The 15,621-nt window shown below is 34.9% G+C and overlaps 1 pseudogene; it reads left to right on the plus strand.

The window, feature by feature from the left end:
- Positions 1 to 7,041: 7,041 nt before the first annotated feature.
- On the plus strand, positions 7,042 to 7,710 carry LOC149837718 (transmembrane and coiled-coil domain-containing protein STS1 pseudogene; annotated as a pseudogene).
- Positions 7,711 to 15,621: the final 7,911 nt, after the last annotated feature.

Here is a 15,621-nt window from a genome sequence, read left to right on the forward strand (position 1 = left end):
TCCTCTTCTCTGCTTTTCCCCTTGCTGAAGGGAATGATTCATCCCAAAAGCCATGGGTCTTCAGCTATGGCGATACAAAATGAACCAACTCCACCCTGAGAAGGACCTTTGCAGAGTTACAGGCTCTTCTTTACCGAGTGGAGGAGTTTGCATCGCAGAATACAAAAGGTCGATCGTTTTGAAGCATCTATAAACAAGAGATGTGGTTATGATATACAGAAGGTGTCACCCTTCCTAAAAAAAATCCAAGAAACCGTCCTTCTCTCTACCTGCTAAAATAGGTCGATCGACCATCCCTGCGATTACAGAGCCTACACAAAGCCTCGATCGGTCATCAGTAGAATCACAGGAGCAGTGATCTATTATTCCATCCCTCAACTGAAACTATAATCCAGTAAGAAATCTCTCTTTTCTTCCCTTTGTTATTTTTCAATTTCCGGGATTTCCTGGTGTTATCTCGTTAATACACATCCTGTAACCCCGATTTGCATATAGCAATATCGGTTTACATGGTGCTATATCAATGGAATAACCGATTCTGACATTTTCTTTATTTTATTTTTCTTTGCTTACAATTTCAATGTATGGCTTGTTTTACTTCTGACTTTCCTTTCTTATTATGATCTCTTGTTTGCATCTGGTTTTCGATTCCCTTTTGGATAATCGGTTTGTATATGGCTCTCTCTTTGGGTTCGATGAACTGTTTGGTTTTCGATCTTCTGTTTCGTGTATTCGTTATTTGTTATGCCCAAATTCACCATGATTTCTCATATGCATCTAACATTGTAGCCCCATTACATCTTATCCATTACACTTCTATTTTGCATCATGCGATTGTTTTCATTTTCCCTTTTCTGTTTTCCTTTTCATCCATTGCAATTTACAGATTCCATATGTATGTCAATATTTACACTTGCGCGCTACTTAGCACGACATCTAGTCATGATCATCGTGCTTGACCACATTGTATCAATGTGATTGCTACTGTGAAGCACAAGAAATTCAAGAAGTTAATCCCGCCGTCGCCATCAAGATCAGTTTGTTTGAAGCAATTTGCGGCTGGCAGTACAGACAAATCAGCTCATCACCTGTATTTCACAATGATTAATTTCCTATATATCAGTTTAATTCTCTATGCATTGTATATTATTGTTTATAGTAATGTTTCGCTCACCATGGCATGATGGGTTGTTGAATCCTTTCATACGACATACCTGTACATTTGCATATCACCTCTGCATTTCATAAATGTCATATAACATCATCCAGCATTAAGCATTATATATATATATATATATATATATATTGCTCCAGAGTTATATTCATACAATATTTGCCAATAGTCTGTATTTACCAATGGTCTGATTGCTACCTGTGTTTATATTCTGAATAATCCTGAACCTAATGTTCTGAGTGTTGTTCACATTTACTAACCTTTGCTAGCCTTAGGTCTGATTCACATCTATTGGCATCTGTTAAAATTGATTAGCATTTGTTGACATTCGGTTCAAAGATCAATATGCAGCAGAGAGTAGTGGCCGATAACAGCAGATAGGAGTACCTTTAATAATTGAGTATTTTGTGTTCCATCAATGTGCAACGATGAAAATTGGTCACTGATAGGCACTAGACTGTTTCACAGCATCCAAGTTAAGCTTCAGAGCATCCTCAAGCCAGGATCCAGATACTTATAGTTCAGGTTTGAGATGAATAAAAGAAGTTGTTTTTGGTAAATACTCTGACTTTACATTTCGTATGATTGTTATTGGTAATCGATGCCTTCGTCTGCATAAAATTGGCATTCCAGTCACGACTTCTCAAGAAGTCATTATATGTTAATCAACTAGAAGTTGTCAATAACCTCTTGAAGCATTGTTTGGGATCGCCTTCTTCATGCATTTCGTGGCATATGTCAGATATTGAGCATTCCAGAAGAATTACTTATTAATCCAAAAAAAAATGTCATTATAAAGTGGAAGGCTCTTTTAAATCCTTACTTTAAGCCAGAAGATGATGAGGTTTGTGTTAGTGAAGCTCAGTACTTGATTTATTTCTCTTCGTTGTTGTAATTTTAAACATTGCTGGTTGAATTCTTTGTCATTAACGAAATAGAATAGATGGTTAATCTAATATCCAGGTACGTGTGTATCATCTGTTGTTTGCTAAGGTCTAATGCATGCCAGCACCTCTTATTCAAGAACTGTAATTCTTGATGCTGACTCTTGTAGTTGTAAATGGCAATCTTTACCTTGAACCAACGGAGCTCAGAACCATGGACATATTTGTTGTTGGGTGTAGAGGCTGCCATATATACACAAGCAACATATTTCTTTTTTTCTTTTCTTTTCTTTTTCATTAAGATTTGTGCTGGTAGAAATATGAGTTGTTTAGACATGAGCTACATCAGAGATTACGAAGATGGTGGTAAATATTATTGTGTTTTAGCATGTTTCCATAAAATCTTGTCAAGCCTTAATTTCCTGGCATGAGTCTATGGTTTGAAGCTATTACAATTGTTATTTCTCCACTAGTGGAAATACATGCTGAAAATATTCTTAAATCTGCATTGGCAGGTTGCCTTGTTAAGTAAGAATTTTGAGGACATGGGCCCATCTAAGACACAAAAGGTTTAGTTATCTCCAATCATGAGATTATGAGAGATTTTATCTACATGATCTCTATCTTTCATCCTGCTCCCCAATGGTAACGTTTTTCTTACACTATGATTTACATTTCTTCCTTTCTAGTCAATTATAAGGATTGTGACTTTAAATACCCTACAGATTACACTTTGCCTCAATGGTAGGTCTCTAGTGTGAAAATCAATCTCTTTCAGCATTCTAGAATTTCTGTTTTATTTTCTCTCTTTCCATGGGCATGAAGTATATGTGTGTTGTTGATATTTGCTAAGAAAACCCAACTTTATAAGTATGATCAGTCTATCCTTGAGGGCAATACAGTTTTGATTTGATTTATTTTTGTTTACAGGTTTATAGCATACATCTACACTGTCAACTATCCACATATGTCCTACCGTAATCTTGTTAACCATTACCTTCCCCTTTCACCATCTTCCTGCAAATCATGCTTTGCTCCACCAATACATATCATTCACTTTCACAGCCACTGTGTAATTACATTTACTACATTGCATACATTACTGTTGCAATTTTTTTTCTTTTTTTTTTACAATAATCCAAGGAGTCATTGTGGCTCTCTTAGTTACATAGCAGTTCAATGAACTGCTGCAATTTCTGTACCCCCACCATCACTGCCACCGCAATACCCTATTGTCATTAGCTATGGCAACATCATATCAACAACCCACAATGTTCCACTTCACACTTTTGCAGGTGTACAGTGCCATTTTTGTGCCACTTGGCCTTTGCCCATAGATCGCAGGCCCCTGTTTAATCTAGAAATTGCCTGGCAAGCTTAGGCCATCTCTATGATGAGCAATTTTGCCCTTTTGTTTTTCTTATATCTTCACTATAGAAGTCAGCAGCCGCTGTGTTGAAGATAATTTGCCCATGTGTACATTATCATCATAATGCGTGTGGCATGTCAAGTTTGGTATAGAAGAGGCTGACCACATGTGAGTGTTTCAAATCATACTGCGAAGAGTTGTGCTATATTATAGGGTATGGCCTACGGAGGTAGATAACCTGCATCTCATTTGATTGGTGTGATTTCAGTATCAACTGTAAACTTGTCATACAGTAATGACAGCCTCACTGTGGACCAGTTAGTTGCCAAGTAACCCATCATTCCTCTTTAAGCAAATCAGCCTGCTGTAATTCATTTACAGTAGCTATTAATATAGCTATTAATATTGCTGCCTATGGGATATACCATCCTGTTGTGGATTGGTCCAAATGGATGCATATCATGTTCTCCCAACCACCTACATTTTCTGAAAGTTAATACATCTATATATTGGTATATACATTACTGCTGCCATCTGATCCTACAGCAGCATCTTGCGACACCACTTCCCTGTAGCTCCTACAGCAGATACATAACTCCCTGCACACCATTCCACCTATATACATATATATATATATATATATATATATATATATATATATATATATATATATATATATATATATATATATATATATATATATATGTGTGTGTGTGTGTGTGTACATAGATATATATCATTTTTTTTCACACTTCAGATCTTAAATACCTTGGCATGTGAGCATTTTTTTTTACTATTGATATCCACATGATATGTGTACTTTTTTTCCATTTTCATATTGATCAAGTGTTTTGCAAGAAATATGTGAAAAATATCATTACTTGGAGTTGTAAATTCAATTTTATATGTTGTAATAAGTTAGGACTTAATGAGAATTTACATTTCCAGCTTTTAGATAGAATGAATGAGCATTATAAATATCATGAATTACTTGTTCTCATATTTTCTCCTTTATTTTCAAAAACTCATGAATGGGAACACGAATGGCACGTGTACCATTTCGTAAAAGGTAATTAATCCTAAGTTGATGATTTACATCAATGGCCATAGGATGTAAACAAAACTTAGTATTTTTATCTTTTATAAAATAACACTGGATCCACACTGAATCCTTTTTCAAAATTCATCATATTTTCCTTAAATATTTTCTTCTTTTTATCAAAGTTTAAATTAAAATTAATTCGATATATATACAAATGGCCATAGTCAAGGTATATTGAGAGTTAATTCCATTTTAAACTCTATAAAAAGCACCAAAAATGTATTTTATTCTTCACTTGAATTTAAATGTGGTTATTATATAATACATTCAATGACCATAGTCAGAGATGTATTATATCTTCAATCTCATATTTAATTCATTTAAAGAATGAAATATGATCTTCAAAATCCAATTTCAAAGTCTTTAAATTCATTCATCATTTAGGATAGAATTTCATCATATTTTCAAAATTCCCTTTTCAAAATTCCAAGTGATTCTTTTTCTTCATTTCTCAGATCAAATCTTATTTATAGATTCAAATTCAATTCTATTTCTCAAGATTCAAAAATTCAATTCCAAAGTCCAATTTGACTTTGAAACTTCAAAATCATCTTGTATTTTAAATTCCAATTCTATCTCAAATTTCAAAGTCCAATTTGACTTTGAAATTCCAAAATCATTTTATATTCAAACTTCAAATTTCCAATTCAATTCAAAGTTCAATTTAAATTTGAAGATTTTGATTCATCTTCTCATCTCAAAATTCAAAAAACAAAGTTTGAGATTGATTCTGAATCTCAAAAATCTAAATCCTCCTAAAGTTTTAAATTCAATTTGGGTTTTCAAAACCCAAATCCATCTTCAAAAGTCCCATTTGGAGTTTCAGAATCCAAATCCAAAGTTAGATCTTAATCCCAACTTGGATCCAGAATCCAATTCTACTTTGGATCATTTGTTGCACAGCCTATGTCTTTTGCTATCTTCATTTTGACTTCCATGGTTCATACTTAATTATAGGTTACATTTGATCTTCTTGTTTTGATAGCATTTTATTTGATTTCCCTTCCTTACTACATTTCTAGTTTGAAGCATCACCTGTGCGTCTTTCTTTTACCTTCGTGTATTTTCTTCAACCTCTCACAATGCAGGCACAGTTTTGATCTCACACGGCATATTTATTTTCATATTGCATCTTGACATGACACTGTGTATTCAGATACTAATCCCTTGTGAATCAGTATTGGACTCAATGCCACTTGGTTTCAATCTATTTTACTGATTTTGATCTGAGCCCCTGTGTTTAATTTATATCTTTTGCCTGATTTGAGTTATGGTCCCTATTTTCGTTACAGATTTTCTTTCATTTGGTGTTATATAATTTCAGCGACATATAAATAGCTTTTCAGTTCAATTGTGCATCATTGAATATCCTTTTACATCTATCAGATGCAGCATCATCATCATCCATTCCTGTAGGGTCTCTTAGATCATCACCAGCGTCATGTTTCATCAATTTCAGTATATCAGTCGTATTAGTTCTGTGTAATTCATTCTAACTTCCCATCCTGTGTATTTAAATTCACTTCATATATGTCTTCTATAATATTTTGCAAATGTCGTTATATATTTCACATTTGGTCGATATTTTCTCAATCACCATAAACTCTGCTGAAGGTTGTCTGGCATATTCCCGATACCCCTTTTACCTTTAGTGTCATACGTCCATATATCTCTCCCAATTGAATGTAGAAAGAGGTCCCTTCAGACTCCAACCAAGAAGCTATCATGAATTCCAACAAAAAAAATCAACATATTGGGTGTATTTGTTGGGATTCACAAGCTGGATACTAGAAGCTGATTTCCTGTCAAAATGTGAGATGTAAGAAACCCAGCAGGAATAATCCCATCGATCTTGCTGGGGGTCTCCCTCCTTGGTCTATCTTAGCATGGAAGCAGTGATTATCAGGAAAAAGAGGAGTTGAAATTCTCCACCTCCAGCGCCTGGGATAAACCTTGGACTATGGTAGAAGTAGGATAACCGCAGAGCCTACAGATGTTTATAACTGTACCCAAAGAAACATCTCAATTCATTGTGAAAGGCCCCCCAAAATTTTATAAAGGAATTCATTCGTTGTATGGTATGTGATTATTCTGGGTGATCTAATTGGAGAAACTGATCTGCTATGTCACGTTGGCATGATTAATCCATGGAGGTGGACTAAAATGGAAGCTTTGGAGTTTATCCTTTCTTGCTGTGGCTTCTGCGAAGGCCAATGGAGCTCAACCAGAAGCTGAAGAAAAACAAAGTAAAATAGTTCAGGTGGAAACAAGGTGGTATTATTGGTGCCGCTGTGTTGACTGGCAGAACCTTGCTAAGCAGTAACTAGTGGTCTAGCAGCTCCAGCAGTTGCAGCTGGATCTGATGCGTTGGCACCCACATTTAGTACCATTATCCTTGTTATTGGCGCAGGTGGCTTTGCTGCTGCAGCAATTGCCGCTGGACCAGTGGTGGGACTTATGGTTGTTGTCATTTCTTTTGGAGCTGCTGGAGGCTGGTCTTATTGAGACTAAAATGGCTAGAAGAATCAGAGATATTGATGAATTTGAATTCAGACACACTGGTGAAAATCACAACCAAAGTGCCACGTTGATAGTGTTAAGCTCTCTGGTAGATGCATAGCCATCTACGCTACTAACTGCAACAAATTCTACAGACAGCAAATAGTCTATTGCAGTGTACAGATCAGATAAGGCAGGGAAGCTTCTTGCTGAAATGTTGTTAAAAGGATTATATGGACACAGGCATGTTACTCTTATTGGTTATTCTTTGGGAGCAAGGGTGACATTTAAATGTCTTGAGCATCTGGCCATATCTGCTAATAGTGTTGGCATTGTGAAAAGAGTTGTTCTCCTTGATTCACCAATTCCATTGAGAAATGAAAATTGGGAGGCTGCTCTTAAGATCGCGTCCGGGAGGTTCGTGAGTATGTATTCTACCAATGAATGGACTCTTGATGTTGCTTCCAGCGCAAGCTTGCTTACAGATGGAATAGCAGGAATTCAGTCTGTCGAAGTACCTGGGATTGAGAATGTTGATGTTACAACATTAATCGATGGCCATTCTTCTTATCTTCATGCTACCCAATAAATTGTTGAGCAGCTGAAATGGGATATATACTATCCTGATTATTATTATTATTTTTTTTTTCAGCTCTCGTGCAAAATCCCTAGAGAGCTATAGATATCTCACCGATTATTCAGGGGTCAAACTGCAAATCGGGTTATGGTGATCAGGTACGAGCCATTTATTCATCCTATCCACTGTTTGAATTTTTATTGTGTGATATTTTCAGTGATCACTGCATACTAATTGATCTCTAATACATTTGACTAGTGCATTCACACATTAAACTGTAAAAGGGTTAAATATTAATCCTTCCTCTACAATTCCTCCATACACAGCACCATTTCCTATAGCACCTTTGCAGCTCCCAGCATCTTTATTCCATTACACAACCACCTATCACTTCACTTCCCTACATATGCGCACAACACCTACTTTTCCACTTAGTACCCTTGTGGCACTATGCCGCATCTACTGCAACACACACACACACACACACATAGTCTCTTATAAGCATCCCTATACCCCAGCACAGCCTATGTGCTAACCTCAACACATGCTGCAGAAACTCCCACTTTAATCACCACTTCACTGCATATTACCCCCAACACTATTCACTCAACATACAATTCCAGTGTATATTTTATCACTTGCCTTGAAATTTTCATTATTGTAAGATATATACTTGAGCATTTTACTGAACCCGATTTGACATCATATAAATGGCTGTCTATATATATATATATATATATACATATATATATACATATTTTATATATATTTAGCTCATACTGAGTCGGATTTTGCAGGAATTAGGTTAAAAGGGCTATTTTCCTTCTTAGCTTAGGAATTTAAAATCTCAATTTCATTTCAAAACTTGTAATAGCTGGATCAATGAGAATATTTACACTTCCTGCTTTAGATAGAATGAATGTGCATTGTAAATATCATAAATTACTTGTTTTTTTTTCATGCATTTTGCCTTTATTTCTCAAATTCTCACAAATGGCAACACGAATGGCACGTGCACCATTTTTGTAAGAGGTAAATTAATCCTAAGTTGATGATTTACATCAACGGCCATAGTCGGGATATAAACAAGACTTAGGATTTTTATCTTTTATAAAATAACATTGGATCCACACTGGATCCTCTTAAAAAAAATCATCATGTTTTCAAAATATTTCCTTCTTTTATTAGAATTTTACTTAAAATTAACTCAAAATATATACCAATGGGCATAGTCAGGGTATATTGAGAGTCCATTTCATTTTAAATTCTATAAAAGTACCAAATGTATTTCATTCTTCTCTTGAATTTAAATACAAATTGTTGTATAATACATTCAATGACCATAGTCAAGGATGTATTATATCTTTAATCTTATTTTAATTCATCTAAAGAATGGAATAACTTTTCAAAAAAAAATCCAAATTCAAATTCTTCAAATTCATTCATCATTTATGATAGACCTGCATCACGTCTTCAAAATTTCTTTTCTAAAATCCAAGTGATGTAAATATCTTCCTCAATCTATCTTCAATCCTTATCAAATCTGATTCATCCTTTCATTTTTCAAAATTCCATTTTATTTTTCAATCTCAAAGTTCAATTTAACTTCAAGATGTCAAATTCATTTTATATTCAAATTCAAATCAGATTTCAAAGTTCAAATTTGACTTTGAAATTCCAAATTCATTCAAAACTCCAATCCAAGTCAAAGTTCAATTTAACTTTGAGATTCTTGATTCATTTGCTAAAAATTCGAATTCAAGTCCCAAAATCGAGGTCTAATTTGACTTTGAAATTCATTTGTATATTCAAAGATTCAAAATTCTAAATTTTAAAGTTTAATTCAAACTTGGAAGTTCTTGATTCATCTTCTGAATTTAACAACTCCAAATCCATTTTAGGATCCAGAAATCAACTTTCATCTTGGATCTCAGACTTCAGATCCAATTCCATTTTAGGATCTAAGACCCAATTCTACATTGGATCTCAGACTTCAGATCCAATTCCATTTTAGGATCCAGAACCCAATTCTACATTGGATCTCATACTTCAGATCCAAAATCTATTCTAGGATCCAGAATCCAATCTCATCTTCGGATCTTAGATTTCAGATCCAAAATCCATTCTTTAGGATCCAGAACCCAATTCACCTCGGACCTCAGATTCAGATCCAAAAACCATTTTTAGGATCTAGAATCCAATTCTATTTTTAGATCTCAGATTACAGATCCAAATTCCATTTAGAATCCAGAATCCAATTCTACTTTGGATCTAAGACTTCAGATCCAAATCCATCTTAGGATCCAGAACCCAATTCTCCATTAGATCTTAGACTCCAGATCCGATTTTCATTCTATGATCCATAATCCAACCTTATCTTGGATCTCAAATTAAAGATCCGAATTCCATTTTAGGACCCAGATCTCCAAGTATCATTTTGGATCTCAGATTTCAGATCCAAAATTCCACTTAGGATCCAGAATCTAATTCTACATTGGATCTCATACTTCAGACCCAAAAATCCATCTTAGGATCCAGAGTCCCACTCTACATCGGATCTCAGACTTCAGATCCAAATCCATTCTAGGATTCAGAAATTCAATCTCATCTCGGATCTCAAAATCTCAAATCCAATTCCAATTCCAATTTTTTCCGGAATTTCATTCTTTTTAAAATCCAGACTTTGGATTCAAATTCTATCTCGAATTCCCAACTTTCAAATCAATCTTACTTCTCAAATTCTACTTAGATTTCCCACATTTCATTTCTGATTTCAAAACTTCAAAGTTAGAATTCAATTTCATTTCATCTCTATTTTTATTCAAAGTCCATTTATGACTTTTTTTAAATTTCCTTTCTTCTCCTTTTATTTCAAACTTCAGAATCATTTCTTTCAAAGTCCACTTATGACTTTGAAATTTCTTTCCTTGTCTCTTTATCTTAACTTCGAAGTCATTTATTTCAAAGTCAAGATTTACTTCCCCAAATTCTTGATTATTTCCAAAAACTTAGAACTTTAAATCTTAAGTTCTAAGTTAGAAACCATTTCTTCACTACTATCATCAGATTCATCTCAGAAACACTTGGGAATTCTTCAAAATCATTTTCGAAAAGAGCATACATCTTTGCATTAGCACAAGCATGATTCTTTGTGCATCTAGACTTAGAATAAATTCTTAGATAATTTCTTAGCAAAGCAAAAGGCATAAATTCGACCCTTGGTTCGATTACCCCTGGTAAAGGCGCCAGGAACGGTCGAACCTCGTACCGACGAGCGAATCCCGTCTCCCAGTTTTCCCGCAAATATTTCAAAAACGAAGGCGAGTCATTTTCTTAAATATTTTCAAAATTAAGGTCAAGTGAGACCCCGCAAAAGAATTCCTCTTTTCTCTTCTCTTCTTTCGTTTCTCTTCTTTCTTTCTTTCTTTCTTTCTGTCTTTTATTTTCTCTCTTCAAAAAGAGGAAATAGAGGTTGGAAAGGAAAAGAAAAGGAAGAGAGAGAATATTACAAGAGGAAAATTTTGTGATGATCACAAGTTTGGTGACCGTGATGGGACTCGTCCCCGTCTGGTCGAATTATGCCTTTTCTTCTTTGCTTTGATATTATCTAAGTCTTTATTCTTCAAATGTCAACTATATTTCCATGCAAACCTTAGGAAGCCTAGACTCTGTCCTAAGCTGACATCATTGCATATAGGATTTAAGTATGGTTTGGTAGGACCATATTGAGGAGAATATTCCATGCTCACATTAGACTTAGGTCTAAAATACAACTCTCCTCAATTTTAGAGATTGAATGCAAAAAAATGTATGCAAGTGTATGCTTCTCTTCATTTTAATCTATCTCTTTAAGACTTTTATTAGAGCCATCTGATTTCTTGCATGTTGAGCATATTTTGAAAAACCTCCTTACCTATATTGTCCCGGTCTTCACGTTGCTGGGCTGTCTCACTGAACCATAGTTCGGGAGAGAGCCTCACAACTGGACCACTTATTTGGGTTCGCGCCCCCCTACCACGTACCTAAGGGCCATAGTCCGAGGTATATCGGTAGGTGCTCAAGGATGTTGGGAAACCATTACTTTAGAACCGGAGGAATGTTTCTACGCCACGTACTTTGAGCTTCGGCTTGGGTATATCGGCATATCTTGATTGGAATCAGATGATTTGAACCCTAATGTTAGGATTAAGGTCCTACGAGCCATTTCAAATTATTGCATTTTAGGGTCAACCTCTAGGGAGTGTCGTTTGTGCATTCTTGTTTGTATATCTATGATTGTATGATATTTTATATTCCCTATATTTTCCAGAACCCTGGGTATATATTATTCAAAATTTTCTCTTTATTTAAAAAAAAAAAAAAACAAGTGTATTCTCCTTTTCTTCTCTTAAATTTCTTCTAAAATTTTCTTTTGATCCTGCCTGCAATTCTTCAAAATTTTAAATCTTTGAAATTCTTTTCTATATTCTATTCCTTGCCCTCATTTACAATAAAACATCTTTTGTCAGGATATGTCCTTTTCAAAATTTATCTCTATTCACATTTTTACTTGTTTATCCTTTTTCAGAAAAATAGTGCAGTTATCGCAAATTTTGGTGACAATCCGATCCCTCGTAAGGGGATGTTTTCATTTTTCATATTATGATTTCCTCCTTTATTAAAATTTATTCCTAAGGTCTTTTCTAAAAAGACCCATTTATACTTTACAGAGAGCATTGGCACTATCAGTTGAGTCAGACAAAGCTCAGAGATTGCACTAACATCCCAGTTACAAGCAGAGAGAGTAAGGAATGGATTCTCAAAAAACTGTCAGAAAGGGAGTTCAGGACAGCAAAAGTGAGATCGATCCCGCGATATACCAATTATTCAAAAAGATGATGGTTGAAATTTTGTCTGAACAAGCTGAAGCCAATTACAGAAAAGCTCCGACAAAAGGAAAGGCACCTGTCACCTTCTCCATGACTGAACACAGCCACATCGGTACAGGAAACTCTAAAGCCAACAGGGGCATCAATCAAGGCAACCAAGGCAGCAACTTGAGAGAGCATAAAAGCCAGATTGGGAAATATTGTGAAAACCATGATAGACCTCTTCAATACAGTCCTCAACAAAGAGGCAAGAAGCAAGAAGAACCAGAGCGCAAGGATTGGAGAAAGGGCCGAGATTTCACTCCTTTGGATGAACCGCTCGACAAAGTCCTCAAATACATGTTGTCTAGCGGATTACTCAGGCTCCCAAAAGCCGCCAGCCCTTCCACAGTCATGGGAAAATATATAGACCAGTTCTGCGGATACCATCGAGTAACAGGGCACGACACTGAGCATTACTTCATCTTCAAGAATATCGTTCAGGATTGCCTTGATAAAAATATCTTTATCCAAAATAAAGGAGAAAAGCATCCGGATATCCTAAACATGCAAGCTCAGTCTAGTTGCCAGATAGGGGTCAGTGATCAGCGGAAGACAAACAAGCCAAAGAAAGCAAAGCATGAAGGTTGGGGTTATGATCGTCAGCTTACCCCTCTAGGTCAGCCGATCGAAGAAGTTCTCCAATACCTGCTCGAGAAAGAAATGATCAATCTCCCAAAGCAGGATGATCCCTCTGTCACCAAAGGGAAATGGAAGAATCGTTTTTGCAAGTTTCATCGAGCGAGGGGGCATGACACGGAGTGCTGCTTCGTCCTCAAAAACATTGTGCAGGACTACATTGATAAAGAGCTTCTGGTACCAGAGGAAGGAGAAGAGCAGCCTGCAGGTTCAGCCGGACCTTTTTCAGACCAATCAGAGAATTGAGAATGCCAAGAGTTTTCGCTTTCATCCCTTTCTGTCAGTCGCTTTGTAGGGGCAAGTCAGCCCAGTCTTTGTAACTTCTTTTTAGTTAAAATACTTGTAAATATTCAGTCCTGTTATCAACTTTTGCTTATCAATGAAATGTCGATTTTCTTTATATATTTGATATTCAATACTTTCTTCTTTTTGCTATATTGGGGCATTAAATTCCTTTTCTTTTTCAAAATGCGGGACAATCCTGACATCATTCATGAGAGAAATGTACCTATGAGGGTCTTTTAAAATCATGAAAATTTTAGTTCAAATATTTTATTGAAACCTTTTTCAAAGATCAACCCTTGTGTTGATCATATTTTTCTACAAATTGATTTCAAATCATTGCATTTCAAAGATCAACCCTTGCGTTGATCATATTTTCTGAAAATTGATTTCGAATTATTGCATTTCAAAGATCAACCCTTGTGTTGATCATATTTTTTTTTCAAAAAATTGACTTTGAATCATTACATTCAAAGATCAACCCTTGTGTTGATCATATTTTTCTACAAATTGATTTCAAATCATTGCATTTCAAACATCAACCCTTGTGTTGATCATATTTTCTGAAAATTGATTTCGGATTATTGCATTTCAAAGATCAACCCTTGTGTTGATCATATTTTTTTCAAAAAATTGACTTTGAATCATTACATTCAAAGATCAACCCTTGTGTTAATCATATTTTTTAAAAATTGGTTTCGAACCATTACATTCAAACATCAACCCTTGTGTTGATCTAATTTTCCAAAATTTTATTTCATTACATTCAAACATCAACCCTTGTGTTGATCTCATTTTCCAAAATTTGATTTCATTGCATTCAAACATCAACCCTTGTGTTGATCTCATTTTTCAAAAATTTGATTTCATTACATTCGAACATCAACACTTGTGTTGATCATATTTTCTAAAAAGTTGATTTCAAATCATTGCATTCAAAGATCAATCCTGGTGTTGATTATGTTTTCTAAAAATTGATTTCAAATCATTGCATCAAAGATCAACCCTTGTGTTGATCATATTTTCTAAAAAAATGATTTTGAATCATTGCATTCAAATATCAACCCTCGTGTTGATCATATTTTCTACAAATTGGTTTTCAAATCATTGCTTCAAAAGATTAACCCTCATGATGATCTCTCATGAATGATCCCCTTTCAAAGATTAGCTCTCGTGGTTAATCCTTCTTTCCAAAAATGATTTTCTCATCTTCTTCTCTCATTTTAAAGATCCCACATGCAGGCAGGATCAAACTCTTTTTCAAAAATTTTCAAATCTTCTTTCAATCTTTATCAGTTTTATTTACCTTTATCAAATTTTATTAAAATTTTATTCATTCATTTTTATTTTCTTATCAATTCTTATTTCAAAATCTTACCCTTTCAGGTTAAGGGATAAACCTGATGCCTCTTTCCCATGAGGTATTTCTCTTTCCTTCTTTTCCTTCTTTTCCTTCTTTGCCTCCCCCTTCAGGTTAAGGGATAAACCTGAAACCTCATCCTACGAGGTCCTTCTTTCTTCAGGATAAGGGATAGTCCTGAATGTCTTTCTCTTTTAAAGCTTCATTAATCTCTGCTAAATCTTTTTCTTCATCCAATTTTATCAATTTTATTTCTTAATCAAATTTTAATTCTTCCAATTCTTTATCAAAGTTTTTTCATCAACTTTTGTCTAAATTTTATTCCTTTCCCATTCAGGATAAGGGATAATCCTGAAACCCCTCATAGGCGCAACAATGCTACCTATGAGAATTCTTTTACAAAAATAAAATTCCATAAAATTTCCTTAATTCTTCTCTTTTGTCAAAACTTCCATCAATTTCTATCTCTTCTCATCAATTCTTCTCAAATTTTATTTTCTCCCCAATCGAGATAAGGGGGCAATCAGATCACATGCAAATAAATTTAGTCCTCTAAATGGTCATTCTCAATCCCAGGTCCGGTCCTCGCGCTGGAAAATTTTCAAAATTCAATCTTTTTGATTAAAAACTTTCTGTCAAAAACACGAGTTCTCACTTGGGCTTCTTCCCTCTATTCTTTCATTTGAAGTTCCGAGTTCCGACTCAGACTTTCTTTTGAATCCAATCCTCGCATTGGAAATCAATCATTTCTTTAGAAAACCGAGTTTCAACTCGGGTTTTTCCTCTATTATTTTTCATTCGAAGTTCTGTGTTCCGACCAGGACTTCC

The sequence above is a fragment of the Nuphar pumila genome, chromosome 5 (genome assembly GCF_984573655.1).
Source record: "Nuphar pumila chromosome 5, dmNupPumi1.hap1.1, whole genome shotgun sequence".
NCBI classification, from domain to species: domain Eukaryota; kingdom Viridiplantae; phylum Streptophyta; class Magnoliopsida; order Nymphaeales; family Nymphaeaceae; genus Nuphar; species Nuphar pumila.